Here is a 22,415-nt window from a genome sequence, read left to right on the forward strand (position 1 = left end):
ATGATGAATATCATCCAATGAAATCACCGATCCAATGCCTACGAGCTTTTCACATATTGTTCTTACTAAGTTACTATTGTTGCTACTGCTGTTACAACTGCTACAAAATTATTACTACCACTACTATTGTTGTTACTATCGTTGCTATCACTATCAAACTATCATACTATTGTTCTACTAATCACTTTGCTGCATATATTTAATCTCTAGGTGTGGTTGAATTGATAATTCAACTGCTAATGCTTACAAATATACTTTGGCTCCCCTTGTGTTGAATCTATAAATTTGGGTTGAATACTCTACCCTCGAAAACTGTTATGACTCCCTATACTTGTGGGTTATCACTCTGCTGCATCATCCCCTCTTCAGGGAATTACCAACGCAGATACAAGCAATCAGAGGGGTAGGAGCTCGCCCCGCTAGGATGCCACCGCATTCCGTGCCAAGATTGGCGCAGTGAGGGATGGGCTTATGGAGGATCTAGGACTCGGCGTCCGCGTTGCAGCAGGTCTCCGCGTCGATCTGCGTCCACACCCAGGACTCCGGCGACGGGTAGGCCGGCACCACCTCCGCCGAGAGAGCGGGCGTGAGAGGCAGCGGGTACTAGCAATGGCGACTAGTGGTGTAGAATGCGGCGGATGCGATGGCGGTGGCGGCTGATGGGGTGCGCTTCGGAAAGTAGTGCTGCATGACGAGAAGGAGAGGCGCAATGTCAGGGACAGCGGCTGGAATGTCGCGGATGTGTTTTACCTCCCGCCACCGTCCACGACAATTGCGACAAAGATGAGGTGGCACCGGAGGAACGCCGAGGCGTGTGCACACAACTTGTTCAGACATAATGCTAGAGAGAGGAGAGCATGCCTATGTGGCCTTTTTGCCAAGTCAGTTACTGACGAGTGAGGCCTACCTATCATAAATGTTCCCAAACTTCCCTAATGTGCTGATCAGTGATATTTGCAAAAAGATTATGCTAGACATGATGATTTCTTCCAAAAATATATATAGTAGTGTTTTTTGCTAATCTAGCCTTCAATGTGGTAGTTTCTTGCAATTTACTCAAGTTTGGATAAAAATAACACAAATCATCCATACATAGCATGCAAATAAGTATAGTACAACAATCATGTCGTCCCACACATATTGTCCCTTGAGCTTCATCCAATAGTGTGTGTGCTTAAATTGTCGTCCCTCTATCATGTGATACATCACGGCAGCACGTACAGGCTACGGAATGTATGGAGCAACATTGAGTGAATGAATGATTTAATCAACAAATTGAACAAAAAGAAGCAAAACTTACGATCTCCTCCACTGCCGCACGCAATGGCCACCTTGCCTCCAGCATACCAACCGCGTGATAAAACTTGGCGATGGGTGTCTAAATGGCGTACCATCGATAGGATAACGACTGCACATTGCGATCATGGATGATGTGTATGTCATAGGGCGCAATGTGCTTTCGCGCGTGAAACAAATAATCCACGCTCTGTCAGAAGCTCCCCCTTATGCTCCTGCCTACGAAATCCGCGGATACGGCCAACCACGCACCGCACAACAAGTCATCCCGCTTGGTCGAGTACCCAGCCATCCTTCGGACTCTAAAAAAGTGACTTGGCGCTAAAATATAAGGTCAATGGCATTTGACCGAACACCTGGTCGCCGTGGTGTCCGCTATGGATGTCGATGACAGGGGGCAGAGTGTACCTAGTTTCGACCGGGTCCTGTGTGGAAGGCGTCGTCATAAAAGGCAAGTGGGCGCGTCAGTGCTGGTTGCAAAAGTCCGGTAATGCCTGTGCGACAACCGGGGTGGTACAGCGGCGGCAACGGAGTAGGAGGTTGCAGATGCAAAGCAAGGGGGAGAAGAGACGAATTGGATGAAAGTGAGACCAGGAGGGGCGATTTTTGTGGGCAGGGGTGTCGGAGTCCTACTTGGCTACTGTCCGGACTCCCGCAACTTTGCTTCCATTTTGCGGGAAAACGTTTGTCGGGATCGCTCTTTGGACCGATACAGCCCCGCGTTGGATGGCAAAACACGTCTGGGTCGGTGTTGGAGATGCTCTAATTAGGTTTTTTGTGATTGAACCGGCAAACCAGGGTTCAAGATCTATAGTTGGCACTGATGCTTATATTTTTCTGGATTTATTTCAGTCTTTTCGGTGATGTCCGTTCAGTGGAGCATGCCGGCTTATTCTTTCGAAGATGCTCATAGGGATACGGTGTGTATGTGTGAGTCATAGGGATACACGTATGTGTGTATGTATGAGTGTCTGCATCTGTACTATGTTAACAAAAACAAGACCCTGATAAGTGCCACATGTGTGGCACGAACACATGACAACTCCGAACGAGTTTTATTACAAGTATGGTAACATAAGGATGTCAACTTTAGTTGTCAAGCATGGCAACTTTCTTGTTGGATGGCAAGTTTTAATAGTTTTTTTCTTTTCGGATGACAACTTTAATTGTAAAAAATGTTAGGACAAGATTTTGCTTCGTGCCATATGTGTGGCACTTATAAAAAAGTCACGTAAAAAACCCCCCACAAAAATGGTTTTACCGGGTATTCATATGATTTTTGGGAGATTCTTACGGGTGTGCTTTAGCAGGCCGGTAAACATGTTCTTTTTTCATTTATATTTTTCAGTCGAACACGCTGCCAAGTAAGATGCAAGGCACAAAAGCACAGTCGCGATCTCCTCCCGCTGCGCACTCGATCATTACCTATTGTCCTGCTGCTGGCTGCAGCTTACCTTTTCCCCTCGAGCCACCGACCACTGCTCGCCTCTCCCTCGCTCGCATCTCGCCCCTGTTCTCGTTGCCTCTGTTCTCGGCCCGATGGGCGCTTCAGCTTCGCTCCGGCTTGCCGCGCTCGTCGGTGCCTTGCTCATTGGCGCGGGCAAGTAGGTGCAGGTGTAGTACTGCAACTCACACTGCCCTCCCTATGGCCCGTGCGTGTGCAGACCCCGTGTCCCGCGATCCCGACATACCCTGCACCGTGATCACGAACTCCAAATCCAACAACGATGGCGGCCAGTCGGGAGGGATCGGCTTCGGCAGGGCGATGTAAAAAACTATTTTATACTAAAGTTCGATGCTTATATTAAATTAATAAGTGTATTATATACAATTGTAATTAATATAATTTTTCAATTACTTAGTAAGATAACAATGTTTCCAAATAATATTAATGTTATTCATTGTTATAAAATTGTAATGAATATCATTGAAACTTTTGATTCTGCAAAATTTAAATTTGATGTTGTACCAATTTTTTTATTGTTAAAAATATTTCCAATTTATTTTCTAATATTGTATAAACTATATGGTGTATACACATGTGTTTGTATATTTATGAATGTGTTTATATATCTTTTAATATTATTAAATATAATGGTAGAGATTTCAAAATCATATACACTAACAAAAAAATTAATAGTGGTTTCTAGTGTATATTAGCCGGCTATATTCATAGAAACTTCTAGGGCATAGAAAATGTGACTCGCGAGTTGGGTTTAGTAATAGAATCATCAGAGAACCAAAAATGTTGTTGATTGTAGTTTTGTGTATGATTCGATTATCTGACATGCTCATCCATATGGACTTAATTTCATTTGGTGCAAATGAGATGTCCTACCTGTTTCTCAAATTAAAACTTGTGCATTGGTTTAAACACTGAAATCTAGTCGACATAATTTTCATTATGATAATAAGACATCCATCGTGAAGAAAGATAGTGTATTTGAACTCAACTTCGCCAGTCGATTTGGTTTGCCTCAGGGTGATATAATGTATTAGTATGTGGTGCGAACTTACGCTCCTGCAAATCAAGTCTTTATTTTCAGCATTTAATAAACATTTATATGTAATGTATAATGTATAGTGTTCGGTAGTATAATTTGTAGGTTGGACACTCTCCTCTTGGGGCCTAGGGCGGTTGCCCCTTTTGCCCAAGCTATGGGCCAGCCCTGTGCATTTTGTTGCATATATTCTGAGGAACTCATCATTTTTAGTGTTCAAATCTTATCATGGATCTACTTATGTTCTGAGGAAATCATTATTTTCAGTCAATATACATGCATGATGTAGCTGAGACAGAATCAAACACCCTTGTCATCCATCTGAGATAGCCTGGTTCACTCCTCAACACATGTAGGGGAAAAGAGACCGGGCCCCTAGTCTATTAGGCCGATCATTACGGATACTATGATGCACAAAATGCTTTGAAGTGGCATCAGTGTCCATGCATGGTGCATCATTATAGACAAGGTTTCTCCAAGGTGTGAGGACAACAATTGAATCTGGAATCACCAAGCAATTTATTGAAGCATCATCCGCTTGAATGTCAGGATAACAACTCCTAAATGCTTCCAAAACATAATGAACAAAACTCAGTTGCTCTGCAGACAATGCTCTCCTTTGGCATCACCTCGTAAGCAACTAACTACATATTGAAATAATATGTTGTGAAGAGTATCTTGCTACACGAACAACAGGCACGCCTAACAAAACAAAAGATTTACTAAGATCATTGCTTCTTGAGAACCCCTCATCATGAAGCAAATCCTTTTATAAGTTGGAACATAACAGATTTTTGTGTGACAGGTTATATCATGTTGGGTTTAGTCCCATATCGGTTGTTGGGTTTAGTCCCACATTGTTGGGCCCATGGACCCGGGATTGCGTAACAATAAAGAAGACCAAAAAGGTGTTTTTAGTTTTCATGTCTGTCTCCTATTAATACAGCACTACAAGTTCAAAATTAAGGCCACTGCCATGTAAAGTGGCGAAAACCCTAGCATCTAAAGAGACTTCTTTCGCTAGCATGTCATCAAACAGGCTCAAAGCCTCTCGAACGTTTCCACTCCTAACCAACCAGATGCACTACAGGCTTCGTACGGTATCCATCGTCGATGTGCCTTACTAGATTGGCAACCTCGGGTCTCCTCCCAAACCCAAAGTGTTGGCCAAATAAGCCACGGCGGCGGCCAGGACATGTTGTGTGCGTGTGTGTGGGCGCGAACAGGTCGTGTCGGGCGCGTCGGGTTCGTGGGAAGTGTACGTGTGTGCATGCATGTGGTGCACAGGCGTGTCCGTGCATGAGTACACCGTGCGCGTGTGTGTTGGTGTAGGTTGTTGGCGAGCTGCACCACCCCATCGGGCTCGTTCTGTTGGTCCTCACCGTGTGTCGGGCAAGTCCGAGTGCGTTGCGGGCGCGGCCAGAGTGTTCGGAGTGTGGGCACGACCGGGGCGAGTGGAGGCGTGGGTACATGCCCAGGGCGCCGGCTCGGGGCTATAAAGCCGTGTGGTGACCATTGTAACAGATATGGTGCCCGAGTTCATGCTTGAGGAGTGAAAAGGCCGTTGGTGGGGCGGGCATTCATGCGTCGGAAAACCTCTCGTGTCCACTGTTCCATCTTCTTCGTCCTTCTTCCTTGCTGGTTCGTGCCAGAGAGAGTGAGAGCAAGAGAGAGGGAGAGCTAGGACGAGCTAGGGGAGGAGCTAGGGTACCACCAATTGGCATCAGAGCTTCGGTTCGGGAGTGATCGCCGGCGGCCCTGGCCCTCGTACCGCACGGTGGTGGCGGTGGCATGTTCTCGCTGCCGGTCCCGCCGCTGAGGTGGCCGGCCCCCTTTTCCCTAGTCCAATTCGGGCCCTTTCTCCTCTTCCCACTAAAGCCCATCAAGGCCCAATACTTCTCCTGGCGAATTCCCGTAACTCTCCGGTACTCCGAAAAATACCCGAATCACTCGGAACCTTTCCGATGTCCGAATATAGTCATCCAATATATCGATCTTCACGTCTCGACCATTTCGAGACTCCTCGTCATGTCCCCGATCTCATCCGGGACTCCGAACTCTTTCGGTACATCAAAACTCATAAACTCATAATATAACTGTCATCGAAACCTTAAGCGTGCGGACCCTACGGGTTCGAGAACAATGCAGACATGACCGAGACACATCTCCAGTCAATAACCAATAGCGGGACCTGCATGCCCATATTGGCTCCTACATATTCTACGAAGATCTTTATCGGTCAGACCGCATAACAACATACGTTGTTCCCTTTGTCATCGGTATGTTACTTGCCCGAGATTCGATCGTCGGTATCCAATACCTAGTTCAATCTTGTTACCGGCAAGTCTCTTTACTCGTTCTGTAATACATCATCTCGCAACTAACTCATTAGTTGCATTGCTTGCAAGGCTTAAGTGATGTGCATTACCGAGAGGGCCCAGAGATACCTCTCCGACAATCGGAGTGACAAATCCTAATCTCGAAATACGTTAACCCAACATGTACCTTTGGAGACACCTGTAGAGTACCTTTATAATCACCCAGTTACGTTGTGACGTTTGGTAGCACACAAAGTGTTCCTCCGGCACACGGGAGTTACATAATCTCATAGTCATAGGAACATGTATAAGTCATGAAGAAAGCAGTAGCAACATACTAAACGATCGGGTGCTAAGCTAATGGAATGGGTCATGTCAATCAGATCATTCATCTAATGATGTGATCCCGTTAATCAAATAACAACTCTTTGTCCATGGTTAGGAAACATAACCATCTTTGATTAACGAGCTAGTCAAGTAGAGGCATATTAGTGACACTCTGTTTGTCTATGTATTCACACATGTATTATGTTTCCGGTTAATACAATTCTAGCATGAATAATAAACATTTATCATGATATAAGGAAATAAATAATAACTTTATTATTGCCTCTAGGGCATATTTCCTTCAGTCTCCCACTTGCACTAGAGTCAATAGTCTAGATCACATCACCATGTGATTAACATCGATAGTTCACATCATCATGTGATTAACACCCATAGTTCACATCGCCATGTGACCAATACCCAAAGGGTTTACTAGATTCAGTAATCTAGTTCACATCGCTATGTGATTAACAGCCAAAGAGTAGTAAGGTGTGATTATGTTTTGCTTGTGAGAGAATCTTAGTCAACGTGTCTGCCACATTCAGATCCGCATGTACTTTGCAAATTTCTATGTCAACAATGCTCTTCATGGAGCTACTCTAGCTAATTGCTCCCACTTTCAATATGTATCTAGACCGAGACTTAGAGTCATCTAGATTAGTGTCAAAACTTGCATCGGCGTAACCCTTTACGACGAACCTTTTTTCACTTCCATAATCAAGAAACATATCCTTATTCCACTAAGGAAAATTTTGACCGCTGTCCAGTGATCTACTCCTAGATCACTATTGTACTCCCTTGCCAAACTCAGTGGTAGGGTATACAATAGATCTGGTACACAGCATGGCATACTTTATAGAACCTATGACCAAGGCATACGGAATGACATTCATTCTCTTTCTATCTTCTGCCGTGGTCGGGCTTTGAGTCTTACTCAATTTCACACCTTGTAACATAGGCAAGAAACTCTTTCTTTGACTGTTCCATTTTGAGCTACTTCAAAATCTTGTCAAGGTATGTGTTTATTGAAAAAACTTATCAAGCGTCTTGATCTATCTTTATAGATCTTGATGCTCAATTTGTAAGCAGCTTCACCGAAGTCTTTCTTTGAAAAACTCCTTTCAAACACTCCTTTATGCTTTACAGAATAATTCTACATTATTTCCGATCAACAATATGTCATTCACATATACTTATCAGAAATGCTGTAGTGCTCCCATTCACTTTCTTGTAAATACAGGCTTCACCGCAAGTCTGTATAAAACTATATGCTTTGATCAACTTATCAAAGCGTGTATTCCAACTCCGAGATGCTTGCACCAGTCCATAGATGAATCGCCGAAGGTTGCATATTTTGTTAGCACCTTTAGGATTGACAAAACCTACTGGTTGCATCATATACAACTCTTCTTTAAAAATCCATCAAGGAATGCAGTTTTGTTTATCCATTTGCCAGATTTCATAAAATGCGGCAATTGCTAACATGATTCGGACAGACTTAAGCATAGATACGAGTGAGAAACTCTCATCGTAGTCAACACTTTGAACTTGTCGAAAACCTTTTGCGACAATTCTAGCTTTGTAGATAGTAACACTACTATCAACGTCCGTCTTCCTCTTGAAGATCCATTTATTTTCTATTGCTTGCCGATCATTGGGCAAGTCAACCAAAGTCCATAATTTGTTCTCATACATGGATCCCATCTCAGATTTCATGGCTTCAAGCCACTTTGCGGAATCTGGGCTCACCATCACTTCTTCATAGTTCGTAGGTTCATCATGATCTAGTAGCATGACTTCCAGAACTAGATTACCGTACCACTCTCGCGCGGATCTTACTCTGGTTGATCTACGAGGTTCAGTAGTATCTTGTTCTGAAGTTTCATGATCATTATCATTAACTTCCTCACTTATTGGTGTAGGTGTCGCAGAAACAGTTTTCTGTGATGTACTACTTTCCAACAAGGGAGAAGGTACAATTACCTCGTCAAGTTCTACTTTCCTCCCACTCACTTCTTTCGAGAGAAACTCCTTCTCAAGAAAGTTTCCGAATTTAGCAACAAAAGTCTTGCCTTCGGATCTGTGATAGAAGGTGTATCCAATAGTTTCCTTTGGATATCCTATGAAGACACATTTCTCCGATTTGGTTTTGAGCTTATCAGGATGAAACTTTTTCACATAAGCATCACAACCCCAAACTTTAAAAAACGACAACTTTGGTTTCTTGCTAAACCACAGTTCAGATTGTGTCGTCTCAACGGACTTAGATGGTGCCCCTTTTTAACGTGAATGCAGCTGTCTTTAATGCATAACCTCAAAAACAGTAGTGGTAAATCGGTAAGAAACATCATAGATTTGCACTATATCTAATAAAGTACGGCTATGACGTTCGGACACACCATTATGCTGTGGTGTTCCGGGTGGCACGAATTTGTAAAACTATTCCACATTGTTTTAATTGAAGACCACACTCGTAACTCAAATATTTGTCTCCGCGATTAGATCGTAGAAACCTTATTTTCTTGTTACGATGATTCTCCACTTCACTCTGAAATTCTTTGAACTTTTCAAATGTTTCAGACTTATGTTTCATCAAGTAGATATACTCATATCTGCTCAAATCATCTGTGAAGATCAGAAAATAATGATACCTATCGTGAGCCTCAATATTCATCGGACCACATATATCAGTATGTATGATTTCCAACAAATCTGTTGCTCGCTCCATTGTTCCGAAGAACAGAGTCTTAGTCATCTTATCCATGATGCATGGTTCGCAAGCATCAACTGATTCATAATCAAGTGATTTCAAAAGCCCATTAGCATGGAGTTTCTTTATGCGCTTTACACCAATATGACATAAACGGCAGTGCTACAAATAAGTTGCACTATCATTATTAACTTTGCATCTTTTGGTTTCAATATTATGATTATGTGTATCACTACGATCGAGATCCAATGAACTATTTTCATTGGGTGTGTAACCATATAAGGTTTTATTCATGTAAACAGAACAACAATTTATTCTCTTACTTAAATGAATAACCGTATTACAATAAACATGATCAAATCATATTCATGCTCAACGTAAACACCAAATAACACTTATTTAGTTTCAACACTAATCCCGAATTTATAGGGAGTGTGCGATGATGATCATATCAATCTTGGAACCACTTCCAACACACATCGTCACTTCACCCTTAACTAGTCTCTGTTTATTCTGCAACTCCCATTTCGAGTTACTAATCTTAACAACTGAACTAGTATCAAATACTGAGGGGTTGCTATAAACACTAGTAAAGTACACATCAATAACATGTATATCAAATATACTTATGTTCACTTTTGCCATCCTTCTTATCTGCCAATCACTTGGGGTAGTTCCGCTTCCAGTGACTAGTCCCTTTGCAGTAGAAGCACTCAGTCTCAGGCTTAGGTCCAGACTTGGGCTTCTTCACTTGAGCAGCAACTTGCTTGCTGTTCTTTTTGAAATTCCCCTTCTTCCCTCTGCCCTTTTCTTGAAACTAGTGGTCTTGTCTACCATCAACACTTGATGTTTTTCTTGATTTCTACCTTCATCGATTTCATCATCATGAAAAGCTTGGGAGTCGTTTTCGTCATCCCTTGCATACTATAGTTCATCACGAAGTTCTACTAACTTGGTCATGGGGACTAGAGAATTTTGTCAATCACTATCTTATCTGGAAGATTAACTCCCACTTGATTCAAGCGATTGTAGTACCCAGACAATCTGAGCACATGCTCACTAGTTGAACGATTCTCCTCCATCTTTTAGCTATAGAACTTGTTGGAGACTTCATACCTCTCAACTTGGGTATTTGCTTGAAATATTATCTTCAACTCCTGGAACATCTCATATGGTCCATGACGTTCAAAACATCTTTGAAGTCCCGATTCTAAGCCATTAAGCATGGTGCACTAAACTATCAAGTAGTCATCATATTTAGCTAGCCAAACGTTCATAACGTCAGCATCTGCTCCTGCAATAGGTCTGTCACCTAGCGGTGCATCAAGGACATAATTCCTCTGTGCAGCAATGAGGATAAACCTTAGATCACGGATCCAATCCGCATCATTGCTACTAACATCTTTCAACACAATTTTCTCTAGGAACATATCAAAATAAACATAGGGAAGCAACAATGCGAGCTATTGATCTACAACATAATTTGCAAAATACTACCATGACTAAGTTCATGATAAATTTAAGTTCAATTAATCATATTACTTAAGAACTCCCACTTAGATAGACATCCCTCTAATCCTCTAAGTGATCACGTGATCCAAATCAACTAAACCATAACCGATCATCACGTGAGATGGAGTAGTTTTCAATGGTGAACATTGCTATGTTGATCATATCTACTATATGGTTCATGCTCGACCTTTCGGTCTCCGTGTTCCGAGGCCATATCTGCATATGCTAGGCTCGTCAAGTTTAACCTGAGTATTCTGCGTGTGCAAAAACTGGCTTGCACCCGTTGTAGATGGACGTAGAGCTTATCACACCCGATCATCACGTGGTGTCCGGGCACGACGAACTTTGGCAACGGTGCATACTCAGGGAGAACACTTCTTGATAATTTAGTGAGAGATCATCTTATAATGCTACCATCAATCAAAGCAAGATAAGATGCATAAAAAAGATAAACATCACATGCAATCAATATAAGTGATATGATATGGCCATCATCATCTTGTGCTTGTGATCTCTATCTCCGAAGCACCGTCATGATCACCATTGTTACCGGCCCGACACCTTGATCTCCATCGTAGCATCGTTGTCGTCTCGCCAATCTTATGCTTCCACGACTATCGCTACCGCTTAGTGATAAAGTAAAGCATTACATCGCGATTGCATTGCATACAATAAAGCGACAACCATATGGCTCCTGCCAGTTGCCGATAACTCGGTTACAAAACATGATCATCTCATACAATAAAATTCATCATCATGCCTTGACCATATCACATCACAACATGCCCTGCAAAAACAAGTTAGACGTCATCTACTTTGTTGTTGCAAGTTTTACGTGGCTGCTACGGGCTTAAGCAAGAACCAATCTCACCTACGCATCAAAACCACAACGATAGTTTGTCAAATAGACTCCGTTTTAACCTTCGCAAGGACCGGGCGTAGCCACACTTGGTTCAACTAAAGTTGGAGAAACAGTCACCCGCAAGCCACCTTTGTGCAAAGCACGTCGGGAGAACCGGTCTCGCATAAGCGTACGCGTAATGTTGGTCCGGGTCGTCTCGTCCAACAATACCGCCGAACCAAAGTATGACATGTTGGTAGGCAGTATGACTTATATCGCCCACAACTCACTTGTGTTCTACTCGTGCAAATAACATTAAACCATAAAACCTAGGCTCTGATACCACTGTTGGGGAACGTAGTAATTTCAAAACATTTCCTACGTACACGCCAGATCATGGTGATGCACAGCAACGAGAGGGGAGAGTGTTGTCTACGTACCCACGCAGACTGACTGCGGAAGCGTTGACACAACGTAGAGGAAGTAGTCGTATGTCTTCCCAATCCGACTGATCCAAGCACCGTTACTCCGGCACCTCCGAGTTCTTAGCACACGTACAGCTCGATGACAATCCCCGGGCTTCGATCCAGCAAAGCGTCGAGGAGGAGTTCCGTCGCAGGGCTTCGCCTAAGCACTACAACGATATGATCGAGGTGGAATATGGTGGCAGGGGGCACCGCACACGCCTAAGGAACGATCTCAATGATCAACTTGTGTGTCTATGGGGTGCCCCCTGCCCCTGTATATAAAGGATGGAGGAGGAGGAGGCCGGCCAAGGCTAGGTGCGGCCAGGATGTGGAGTCCTACTAGGACTCCAAGTCCTAGTAGGAGTCCACCAAGAGGGGAGGAAGGGAGAAGGAAGTGGAGGAGAAGGAAAGGTGGCCGGCCCCCTTTTCCCTAGTCCAATTCGGACTAGAGGGGAGGGGGGGCGCAACAGGCCCTTTCTCCTCTTCCCACTAAAGCCCATCAAGGCCCAATACTTCTCCCGGCGAATTCCCGTAACTCTCCGGTACTCCGAAAAATACCCGAATCACTCGAAACCTTTCCAATGTCTGAATATAGTCGTCAATTATATCGATCTTTACGTCTCGACCATTTTGAGACTCCTCGTCATGTCCCCGATCTCATCCGGGACTCCGAACTCCTTCGGTACATCAAAACTCATAATATAACTGTCATCGAAACCTTAAGCGTGCGGACCCTACGGGTTCGAGAACAATGTAGACAAGACCGAGACACGTCTCCGGTCAATAACCAATAGCGGGACCTGGATGCCCATATTGGCTCCTACATATTCTACGAAGATTTTTATCGGTCAGACCGCATAACAACATACGTTGTTCCCTTTGTCATCGGTATGTTACTTGCCCGAGATTCGATCGTCGGTATCCAATACCTAGTTCATTCTTGTTACCGGCAAGTCTCTTTACTCGTTCTGTAATACATCATCTCGCAACTAACTCATTAGTTGCATTGCTTGCAAGGCTTAAGTGATGTGCATTACCGAGAGGGCCCAGAGATACCTCTCCGACAATCGGAGTGACAAATCCTAATCTCGAAATACGTCAACCCAACATGTACCTTTGGAGACACCTGTAGAGTACCTTTATAATCGCCCAGTTACGTTGTGACGTTTGGTAGCACACAAAGTGTTCCTCCGGCACACGGGAGTTACATAATCTCATAGTCATAGGAACATGTATAAGTCATGAAGAAAGCAATAGCAACATACTAAACGATCGGGTGCTAAGCTAATGGAATGGGTCGTGTCAATCAGATCATTCATCTAATGATGTGATCCCGTTAATCAAATAACAACTCTTTGTCCATGGTTAGGAAACATAACCATCTTCGATTAACGAGCTAGTCAAGTAGAGGCATACTAGTGACACTCTGTTTGTCTATGTATTCACACATGTATTATGTTTCCGGTTAATACAATTGTAGCATGAATAATAAATATTTATCATGATATAAGGAAATAAATAATAACTTTATTATTGCCTCTAGGGCATATTTCCTTCAGGTGGAGGCCATCCTTGATGTCCAGCGGAGGGCACGGCGATCGATGCAGGAGGAGCAAGACGGCGCGGGTTATGCTCCTCGGCGCACTGTCGGAGGAGATCCTGCTGTAGGCATCGATGAAGCCCACCACGAATGAGGTATGGGACTCTCTCAAGATGTGCTTTGTCGGCGCCGATCGGGTGCGGGCGGCGCAGCTCGCGACGTTGCGGGGGGATTTCGACCGCCTGTGCATGGACGATGCCGACGACCTGGATGTGTACGCCAGGAAGGTCAGCAGCATGGCGGCCAGGTACGCCGGACTTGGTGAAACACTCAACGACGCGACGATGGTCAAGAAGCTGCTCGACACCGTGCCGGACCGGCTGTACGCCGCGGTGGCTGGCGTCGAGCAGTTTTGTGATGTCGAGGAGATGCCCTTCGAGGAGGCCCTCGGGCGTCTGAAAGCATTTGTGGAGAGGACGCGGCAACACGCGCAGGCCGGCGGGGAGCAAGCAAGTGAGCAGCTCATGATAACCGCGGCACACAGTGGGTGGCACGGCGACGTCAGCAGGGCGGAGGCGGCTTCATCGATCATGACGATGACAGCGCGGGCAGCACGGCGCCGGGTGGCGGAGGCAAGCAGCCCGGACGCTATTACAGTTGCAGCCAACACGGCCACTTCAAGCGCGAGTGCCCCAAGCTGTGGAAGGCGCAGGCGACGGAACAAACCCTCCTCGCCAATGCCAACATCGAGAACGATGGGCTCTTCTAGGCCATGGCTTAGGGGGGTGAGTGTTGGCCAAATAAGCCGCGGCGGCGGCCAGGACATGTTGTGTGCGTGTGTGTAGGCGCGTCGGGTTCGTGGCAAGTGTGCGTGTGCGCGTGCGTGTGGTGCAGGGGTGTGTCCGTGCACGAGTACACCGTGTGCGTGTGTATAGGTGCAAGTTGTTGGCGAGCTGCACGGCCCGACCGGGCTCGTTCTGTTGGTGCTCACCGCGAGTCGCGCGCGTCCGAGAGAGTTGCGGGCGCGGCCAGAGCGTGCAGAGTGTAGGCACGATCGGAGTGAGTGGAGGCGTGGGTACGTGCCCAGGGTGCCGGCTCGGGGCTATAAAGCTGTGCGGTGACCCTTGTAACAGTTGTGGTGCTCAAGTTCGTGCTTGAGGAGTGAAAATGCCATCGGTGCGGCGGGCGTTCGTGCGCCGAAAAACCTCCCATGTCCACTGTTCCATCTTCTTCCTCCTTCTTCCTTCTTGGTTCGTGCCAGAGAGAGTGAGAGAGAGAGGGAGAGCTAGGACGAGCTAGGGGAGGAGCTAGGGTTCGAGGCAATCGACTTGTGTCTTATATGTGATTCGTGTGGGGCAATCTTCCCCGCGTCGGCCTTGGAGAACAAGAACCCGAGCTCGCCCTCCTTTCCCGCATCGTAGAACTTGTGGATCAGAATGTTACAGGTCAGTGTACGCCACAAACCTGTTACGGCTGAACGCGAACTTGGCAAGCTAGAAGTTGCCGGCTCGGCACAGGGATGAGATCAGAATATTGTATGTCTGCACGTTGGCTGTTATGGGCTTCTTGAGCAGATCCGTGAACATCCTGATGACACTCAGCCACTTCATCTTGTTTGATAAATGGTCCATGACCGTGTTATCTATCTAGTTACTAAGCTCCCTTGAAATCCTTGCCTCTGGTGTCTCGGGGCTGAGGGGAGCGTTGTTGGCCCATTTGTCAATGTGTGTCCATTGCTTAAGTGTGTATGTGTTATTGTATCTCTTAACTGCAAAGTATATGTATATTATACTTCTATTTCTTTTTCCTTCATATATACATTGTCTTGAGTCAAACTCAGTGTAAGTTTAACCAAGTTTCCAGAAAAATATTAGCATGCACAATACAAAATAAATATCATTAGATCTATCACGCAATTTTTTAAATATAACTTGATTAAACTTTACAAAGTTTGGCTTCAGAGAAATCTAATACGGGGAGTAAAAAGAAACAAATGCAGTATATAAGAACATCATTGTGATTCTCATTTTCCAGGTAGCTACCCACAACATCATATGCCTGACTTTTAATGTGCATGTTTGACTTTTAAATATTTTTGGTATTTTACAAAAAATAATCAGTAAGAGCATCCACAGCCGGACGCCTCAAACCATCTCTCATATGCCCGCGGACGCGCCCAGTCAGTGGCCGGACAGGAGAGAAAAGGAAAAAAGTTACTCAACCAGACCCCTCATATCTTCTCTATATGTCCAGGCTGTCCACGAACCCTCATATCCATCTCAAATATGGGGAGGATATGAGGGCTCATGGACACGCCCGGTCAATCCGCCACGTAGGACGCGGCGGCCTCGCCCCGGACTACATTTTTATTTCTTTCTTTATTCTTTTCTTTCTCTCTCTTCATCTCCACTAATCATGTGCAAGTGATGGGACATATGAGGAAGAAAATGAGAATTATGGCTGCATGGATGAACAAATAGGGGCTCAAAACGGACCCGGTCACTGAACGGGCGCGTCGGCGTGTGTTTGAGGGGTCGAATTAGAGACACGTGGCTGAAGATGCTCTAAACATGACCAAATGCTCCCTAGAGCCGAATTGAAACTCACAATTTCATAATGTAGTGCAATTTTTAAAAGTCAAACCACACGAACTTTGACCAAGTTTTCTGAGAAAAACATTTACATCTACAGTACCAAGCATATATCATTAGATTCATTATAAGAAGTATTTTCATATTTAGATATTTAGAATTGCAGATATAAATAGTTTTCTCTATAAATTTGGTCAAAGTTAACAAATTTCAACTTTAATATAATAATCTATATGCACTATATTATGGAACAGAAGAAGTATTTGAATAGATACCTTGATGGCTCTGTGTTTTATAATCCATGCAAGAGGCCGATGACAGATAACTCATCCAACTTGATTGGTCGACACATTCCATTCGGTGGTAACATGCACGAATCACCCACTGAACTAACAATTTAACGTATGATCAACAATACTATGTAAGATAATTAACTAACAATTATGGACAAAAGGTGAGTAGACTGTAATAAAACTACGTAGAAAATAAATAGGGCGAGACTTAACTCACGACTAAAGAACGACACGGCAAACGCGTGTCACAGTCTAGTAGGTCACGACGTAACCTCGAAGCCCTGCTCTTCGCACCGCTCCAGCACCTCCTTGGCCACCCACGTATCTAGATCCTTTTTTTTGGACGTATCTAGATCCTTAGCGGCATAGTCCAGCAGTATGTTGGGGCCGACCACGGTCAGTTGTAGCCCCTTGGCGACCATGATCTCCAGCTGCCAGAATGCGTCCTCAATGGTTCCAGACCGGCAGAGCCCAGCAATGTAGGTGATGTAGGTCACCGCATCAGGCACCCACCAGTTCCAGACACTGTCGTCGATATCCCTGACCCTGGAGTGTACTGACCATCATACAACTGTCGTCGATATCCATACAAATCATCTGTAGATATATCCATACAAATCATCTGTAGAATCTATAGATCTAGAGCAGAATGAGAAAGCAATCGACAGAAATGGCATATTTGAAAGGACGTGCGTAGGGGGTGGTGTTGCCGCTCATCGTCGCCAAATGTCAGTGTTGTGCCAATGTATCGCGTCATTGCCACGTAACCCTCACCTCATGTATTGTATATTTTCATTATATAGGTGTTGCTAATCGTTGTCAAGCAACATTCACGTCGCCAAGAAATTATTAAAGTTTGAGAAGTGAATCAAACAAAGTGAACCCAGAGAAGACAAGCAGAGTGATAGGATGGGAATATCTAGGAAGTGATAATTGTGGAGAGTCGAGTGACGGTCGGAGATGAGAGGTATGAAGACAAGATTTGCGGCAGGAGATTTGAACTGGCGTGTGCATCCATTGTGAAATGAAATACCATTTAATTATAGGTTTTATTTTTCCGTTTGAATAAATCAGAGAGTTTGTTCTGTTAAATAAAATGGTAGGTGACACAAATAGAAGAACAACATTAATAGATTGTTGGGATGTAGTCCATAAGAAGCACTCGTCAAGTCACTCCGCCGAGTATTCTTTTTTCTTTTCAATCATAATATTTTGCATGTGGCAACACACGGGCATTCATCTAGTATAAATAGAACATAAATACAAAACCAAATCATGATTATTGATACCTAATTGATCGATTGTTGGGCTGGCTATTCATATCGAACAAAAAAATTATCAAGCGGTCAACTGGAAGGGCCCACCATAGAAGAACTTGCCATTGATCACGGAACTCACAGAGTATGTGTCCGGGCTACTCATATACCCGGACAAGTTGGGGGACAAGAGCGAAGCTTGGCCGTTCAGGTCAACGATTTGGATGTTGCTGAAGGTTGCCGCCATGGCCGTGGCCATGGCCTTGTCTGTTGGGAGATAGCCGCTGCCCATTGGAACAAGATCTCCAGTCCAGGCAACCACCACACCTCCAACATGGATGTGGGTTGCCCGATCTGCCAAGACACCAGTGAACAACGACTTGGGGTAACGACCGATTAACGTAGGGTCACGCTGGTTAAGTCCGCAATGCACCATCCAGTCTCCCGATGCACCATCCTACAATACCATATCTTAATTAAGCTCATGTATGACGAACAAAAATTTATAATTTGGCAAGATATTTCTTATATTTTTGCTGCTTAGAGCGTTTGTATATGTACACCAAGATATTCTTGTTGACCCCTACCTTGAGGAGTTTGATTGTGATGGTTTGCTTGGTTCCGTTGGGCCGGGAGACGGATTCAATGATGTCGCCAAGAACTAAGGTCGCGCCAGCCTCAGGCTGGAAACCTGGACATTTTGTGTTGCCACAGCGCTTTTCGGAGCCATTAGTCTGCATGGAAAAAGAAAAAGAAAACTTAAATATTGCTCGTACATATGCACTAATAATTAAGAAAATTAAAGGAGCGCTCAATGCTGGACTCATAATACGTACCGTCCAAACAGCACCTAAATGGGTGCGTGAATCACCGTACATGCGTGGGAAAACCTAGCCAGTGCAAAATTAAAATAGGTGACAACTTATACTGTATAAGACTATTAAGATCACCATTGTAGTAGTATATATGATGCGTGTACCTCCCACCCGATTTTGATGGCGTTCTCATCGGCTGCACCGTCTTCTCCACTAGAGACTTGGACACCAGCCGAACTGTATTGATTGTTGCTTAGCGACAACGCGTACACATCCATGGTCACGCTCACTCCATAGTAACCAGCCGATTCAAACGCTTGCAACCGGTGATAAGCCGACTACGTACGTGATGCATGCATGCATGGCAAACGACCAAGAATAAAATTTTAGTAAAATTATTCAAACCAAATGAACATCCACGCATATCACTGTTAGTAATATTATTCCCCGCAAAGAAAATACTAATAGTAACCACGTGATATGTGATAACCAATCCAAACAATTCAAAAAAAAGTACTAATAGCATATAGTAATTGAAAGGGAAACAAGTAATCATGAGGTATTAAATAAGATAATGAGACTCGTATGTACATACGTCATAGGTTTTATAGGACTCAGATTTACTCGCATCCGCCAATCCGTGAGGCAATCCCGGTGTTTGAATAAAAAAATCTGTTTCGTTGTTGAACTTATGAATAAAAAATAAGATAAATTAGTGGCATGTTGATCAAAACAGTACTAGCTTTGCTATTACGACGCTTGGTACAAACGCACATACCTCTTGGCTTGTTGGGTAGAATCCATTGGCTCCACAGACAAAAAGCAGCACGGCGACGATAGAAATAGAAAAGTAAGCCATGACGACGACTTGTCCGTCAGCTATGTCGATCTTTGGCAGAAGAAGCGCCACAATTTATAGGGGTGCTTGGTTTCGCTTGATTTTAGGCATGCACTGCACGCTATAATGGAGATGGATTCGTATATGCGATTGCCCTTCTATAAAAGGCAGTTTATTTCCCCTAAAAAAGGCAGTTTATATACTTTGATGTCTAGCCTTCTATTTTCTAACCCGTGCTACATGTTACTACTTGGAAATATTTTGATGTCTTTTCCTGCATGCTATTATATTATATCTCTCCCTTTCCATGTTTAATTATTGTACGGATTTCCTATTAATTAGAGAACAAGCGCCACGATAGTGGGCTAGCGTAATTTGTGGGCTTAGGCATCTCCATTCACGACCTCAAAACGTTTGTATATATTCGGATCATGCTGTCTAAATCATGGAAGTCATCTAACGTGGTCTTGCGAACGTCTGGACCGCTGCCACGCCTGTTTTTGACCGCCCTGCCCACTCAAAGCTCATCCCTCGCCCACACGTGCTTCCCTCCCAAAACGGTCAGCATCGCTCCAGAGTATTAGTGTCGCATTCATGCTCGGCCAGAGCGGATGCGACTAATCACTGGTGTCGGCATTGAAGCGGCACACCCGCGGAGAGAGCGTGGCCCGCTCTGCTTCCCGGTGCAGGCAATTGATCCGTGTTCAAATGATACGACGGCCGATCGTTCGTCCGTCTGCCACCCACATTATGACACACGGTTGCCAAGGTGGCTACTCTGGCGCCACTTATTCGTCCCTCTGCCGCCCATCATTGCTATATAAACTGCTGCTCGCCCATACCAGAATTCATCCGCCTCTAATCCCTTTCTCCTCAACGCACCACCCCCGCCATGGATTTCTTGTGCGCCAAAGCTCTCTGGGACGGGCTGACGCCGGAGCAGAAGGAGATGACCGCCATTATTGCTGGCTGGCAGGCCGGCAAGCAGCTGGAGGATGGCGGCGTCCCAATGAAGGACGCGACAGACAAAGAGCCAGCGCAACCCTCCTTGTTCGCGCCACCCTCGCCGGTGGATTGTACCATGACCATCGGCAAGACCGGTGCACATTACATTTTTTTAAGGGCCCCCGTGTCTATTACATGGACACAGGGCGGGCCCTGGGTGGCAGGGGTGGCTGCCCCCAGGCCCCCAACATCAATGGGCCCGTCCACAGGTATACATGCAGGCCATGGCCCAACATATTTCCGGTGATAAAAAAATTCAATCGGCTGGGCCTCATTTAGCGAGGAAGGGAGCCAGCAATCGATTCATTCGTTCCTACTTACTACGTAATTAAACAAGAAGATAAACAAGGATTCGCCTCTCGTTAGGGTAACCTTCCTCCAGGCGACGGCGATCACTTTGGAGACCTTCGTTCCCCTGCCCTCCTCGTCGGTCATTTGTCACTGGGGCTAGGCCTTGGGAAGGCGATCTGAGGGAGACGCTAGGGATCCATCGCTCATGGAACATTTTCTTCTTTGGGTGAGAGTTTCACCAGATGGCAGATCCGTCTTCAAGCTCGGCTACAGCCATGAGCGACATGGAGGCGATGATGAAGGAATTAGGTCTAAAGGAGTACGACCTAGAACACGTGGTGATCGAGGCTGATGAGCTCCCGGAGGAGGCCACTAGATGGATGGCGTTGGGGTGCGTCCATACGGATAAACCCTTTAGCCAGTACTGCTTCTTCCGCAATATGCGTGTGGCGTGGGATCTAGCACAAGAGGTGAAATTCTGCCCGCTGGAAGAGAACCTATACACCCTTCAGTTCTCGTGTCTCGACGACTGCGAACGTGTAATGGAGGCGGGGCCATGGACCTTTAAGGGGGAAACTGTGGTAATTGCACCGTATGATGGCTTCACAAAACCGTCCATGATTGAGCTGAATAAGGTGGACATATGGATCCAAATCCATGACCTACTTGAGGGGTACTTCTGCAAACTAAAGTTGCTGTCGTCTATAGTGGGTGAGTACATCTATGCCGAGCCAAAATCTCAAGACTTTGAGGGTAATTTTTTCATAGTCCGTATCAAGATAGATGTTACAAAGGCACTCAAGAACGCGGTGTCACTTGTCATCAAGAGGCAGAAAGGGATCGTCAGGGAGATTTTCAGGGTCAAATACGAAAGGTTGCCAGATTGGTGCGATGTATGTGACCATCTGGGTCATAAATACAAGGAATGTGGAGATGGCATCCACCTTCCTGGAGCTCTGGTCTTCAAGGATCTACATGCATCATGGTTTAGGGGTCTAGGTCGCGGCCCAGGTGAAGGAAGGGGCTTTGGTGGTGGACGAGGCAGGGGCCACTCGGGCTCTGGTAGAGGCCGAGGAAGAGGGAATAACCAAGAGCACCAACCTTATGATGATGACCTCTCGATGGGTAAGCCTGGTGATTTTCAGATGGAGGATGCTGACAAAAACAGGAAGAGGGGAGCCTCGCAAGATCCAGCCGTGGTGATGCTAGCTACTAATCAAACTTTAGAGGGGAGCAATCTTCTTGCCCTCCCGCCTCCAACGGTGTCTGCGAGTCCCTCGTCAAAACAAGAGCAAAAAAGGAACAAGCAAACTCCACAGGTCATTGAGAAGGGAAAGGAGAAGAATGCTACAGCAAACAAACCAACTGATGTGGGTTTGGCGGGTCCCAAGGGGGGTCGCGCCTAGCGCAATGAGTATTCTATGTTGGAACTGTCGTGGGCCTGGCAAACGCGCGACAGTTCGAAAGCTTCGTGATCTAGCGAAGCAGTATGCCCTGTCTATACTATGTATTTTATAAACTCAAATAGAGGGACCTCATGTTGAGAGTTTGGTTGGTACTCTTGGTTTTGATGAAAGCTATGCAATTAGTAGTTCTTATAGAAGTGGGGGTCTAGGAATTTTTTGGAAAGATTCAATAAAAGTTGAAGTTCTTGGTTACTCGGAGTATCATATTGATGTTGTTGTTGATGATCTTGTTGATATACAAATACGAGTAACATTCGTTTATGGGGAGTCCCAAGTTAACCAAAGATATAAAACATGGGACATGCTCCGAGGAATTACAGGAGTGAGCACTTTCCCATGGATAGCCAT

The 22,415-nt window shown here is 45.1% G+C and overlaps 1 pseudogene; it reads right to left on the reverse strand.

The window, feature by feature from the left end:
* LOC123038243 (pentatricopeptide repeat-containing protein At3g22470, mitochondrial-like) overlaps positions 1 to 18,745 on the reverse strand; it is a 37,105-nt pseudogene extending 18,360 nt beyond the window's left edge.
* Between the last annotated feature and the right edge of the window lie 3,670 nt (positions 18,746 to 22,415).

Source organism: Triticum aestivum, chromosome 2A (genome assembly GCF_018294505.1).
Source record: "Triticum aestivum cultivar Chinese Spring chromosome 2A, IWGSC CS RefSeq v2.1, whole genome shotgun sequence".
In the NCBI taxonomy this organism is placed as follows: domain Eukaryota; kingdom Viridiplantae; phylum Streptophyta; class Magnoliopsida; order Poales; family Poaceae; genus Triticum; species Triticum aestivum.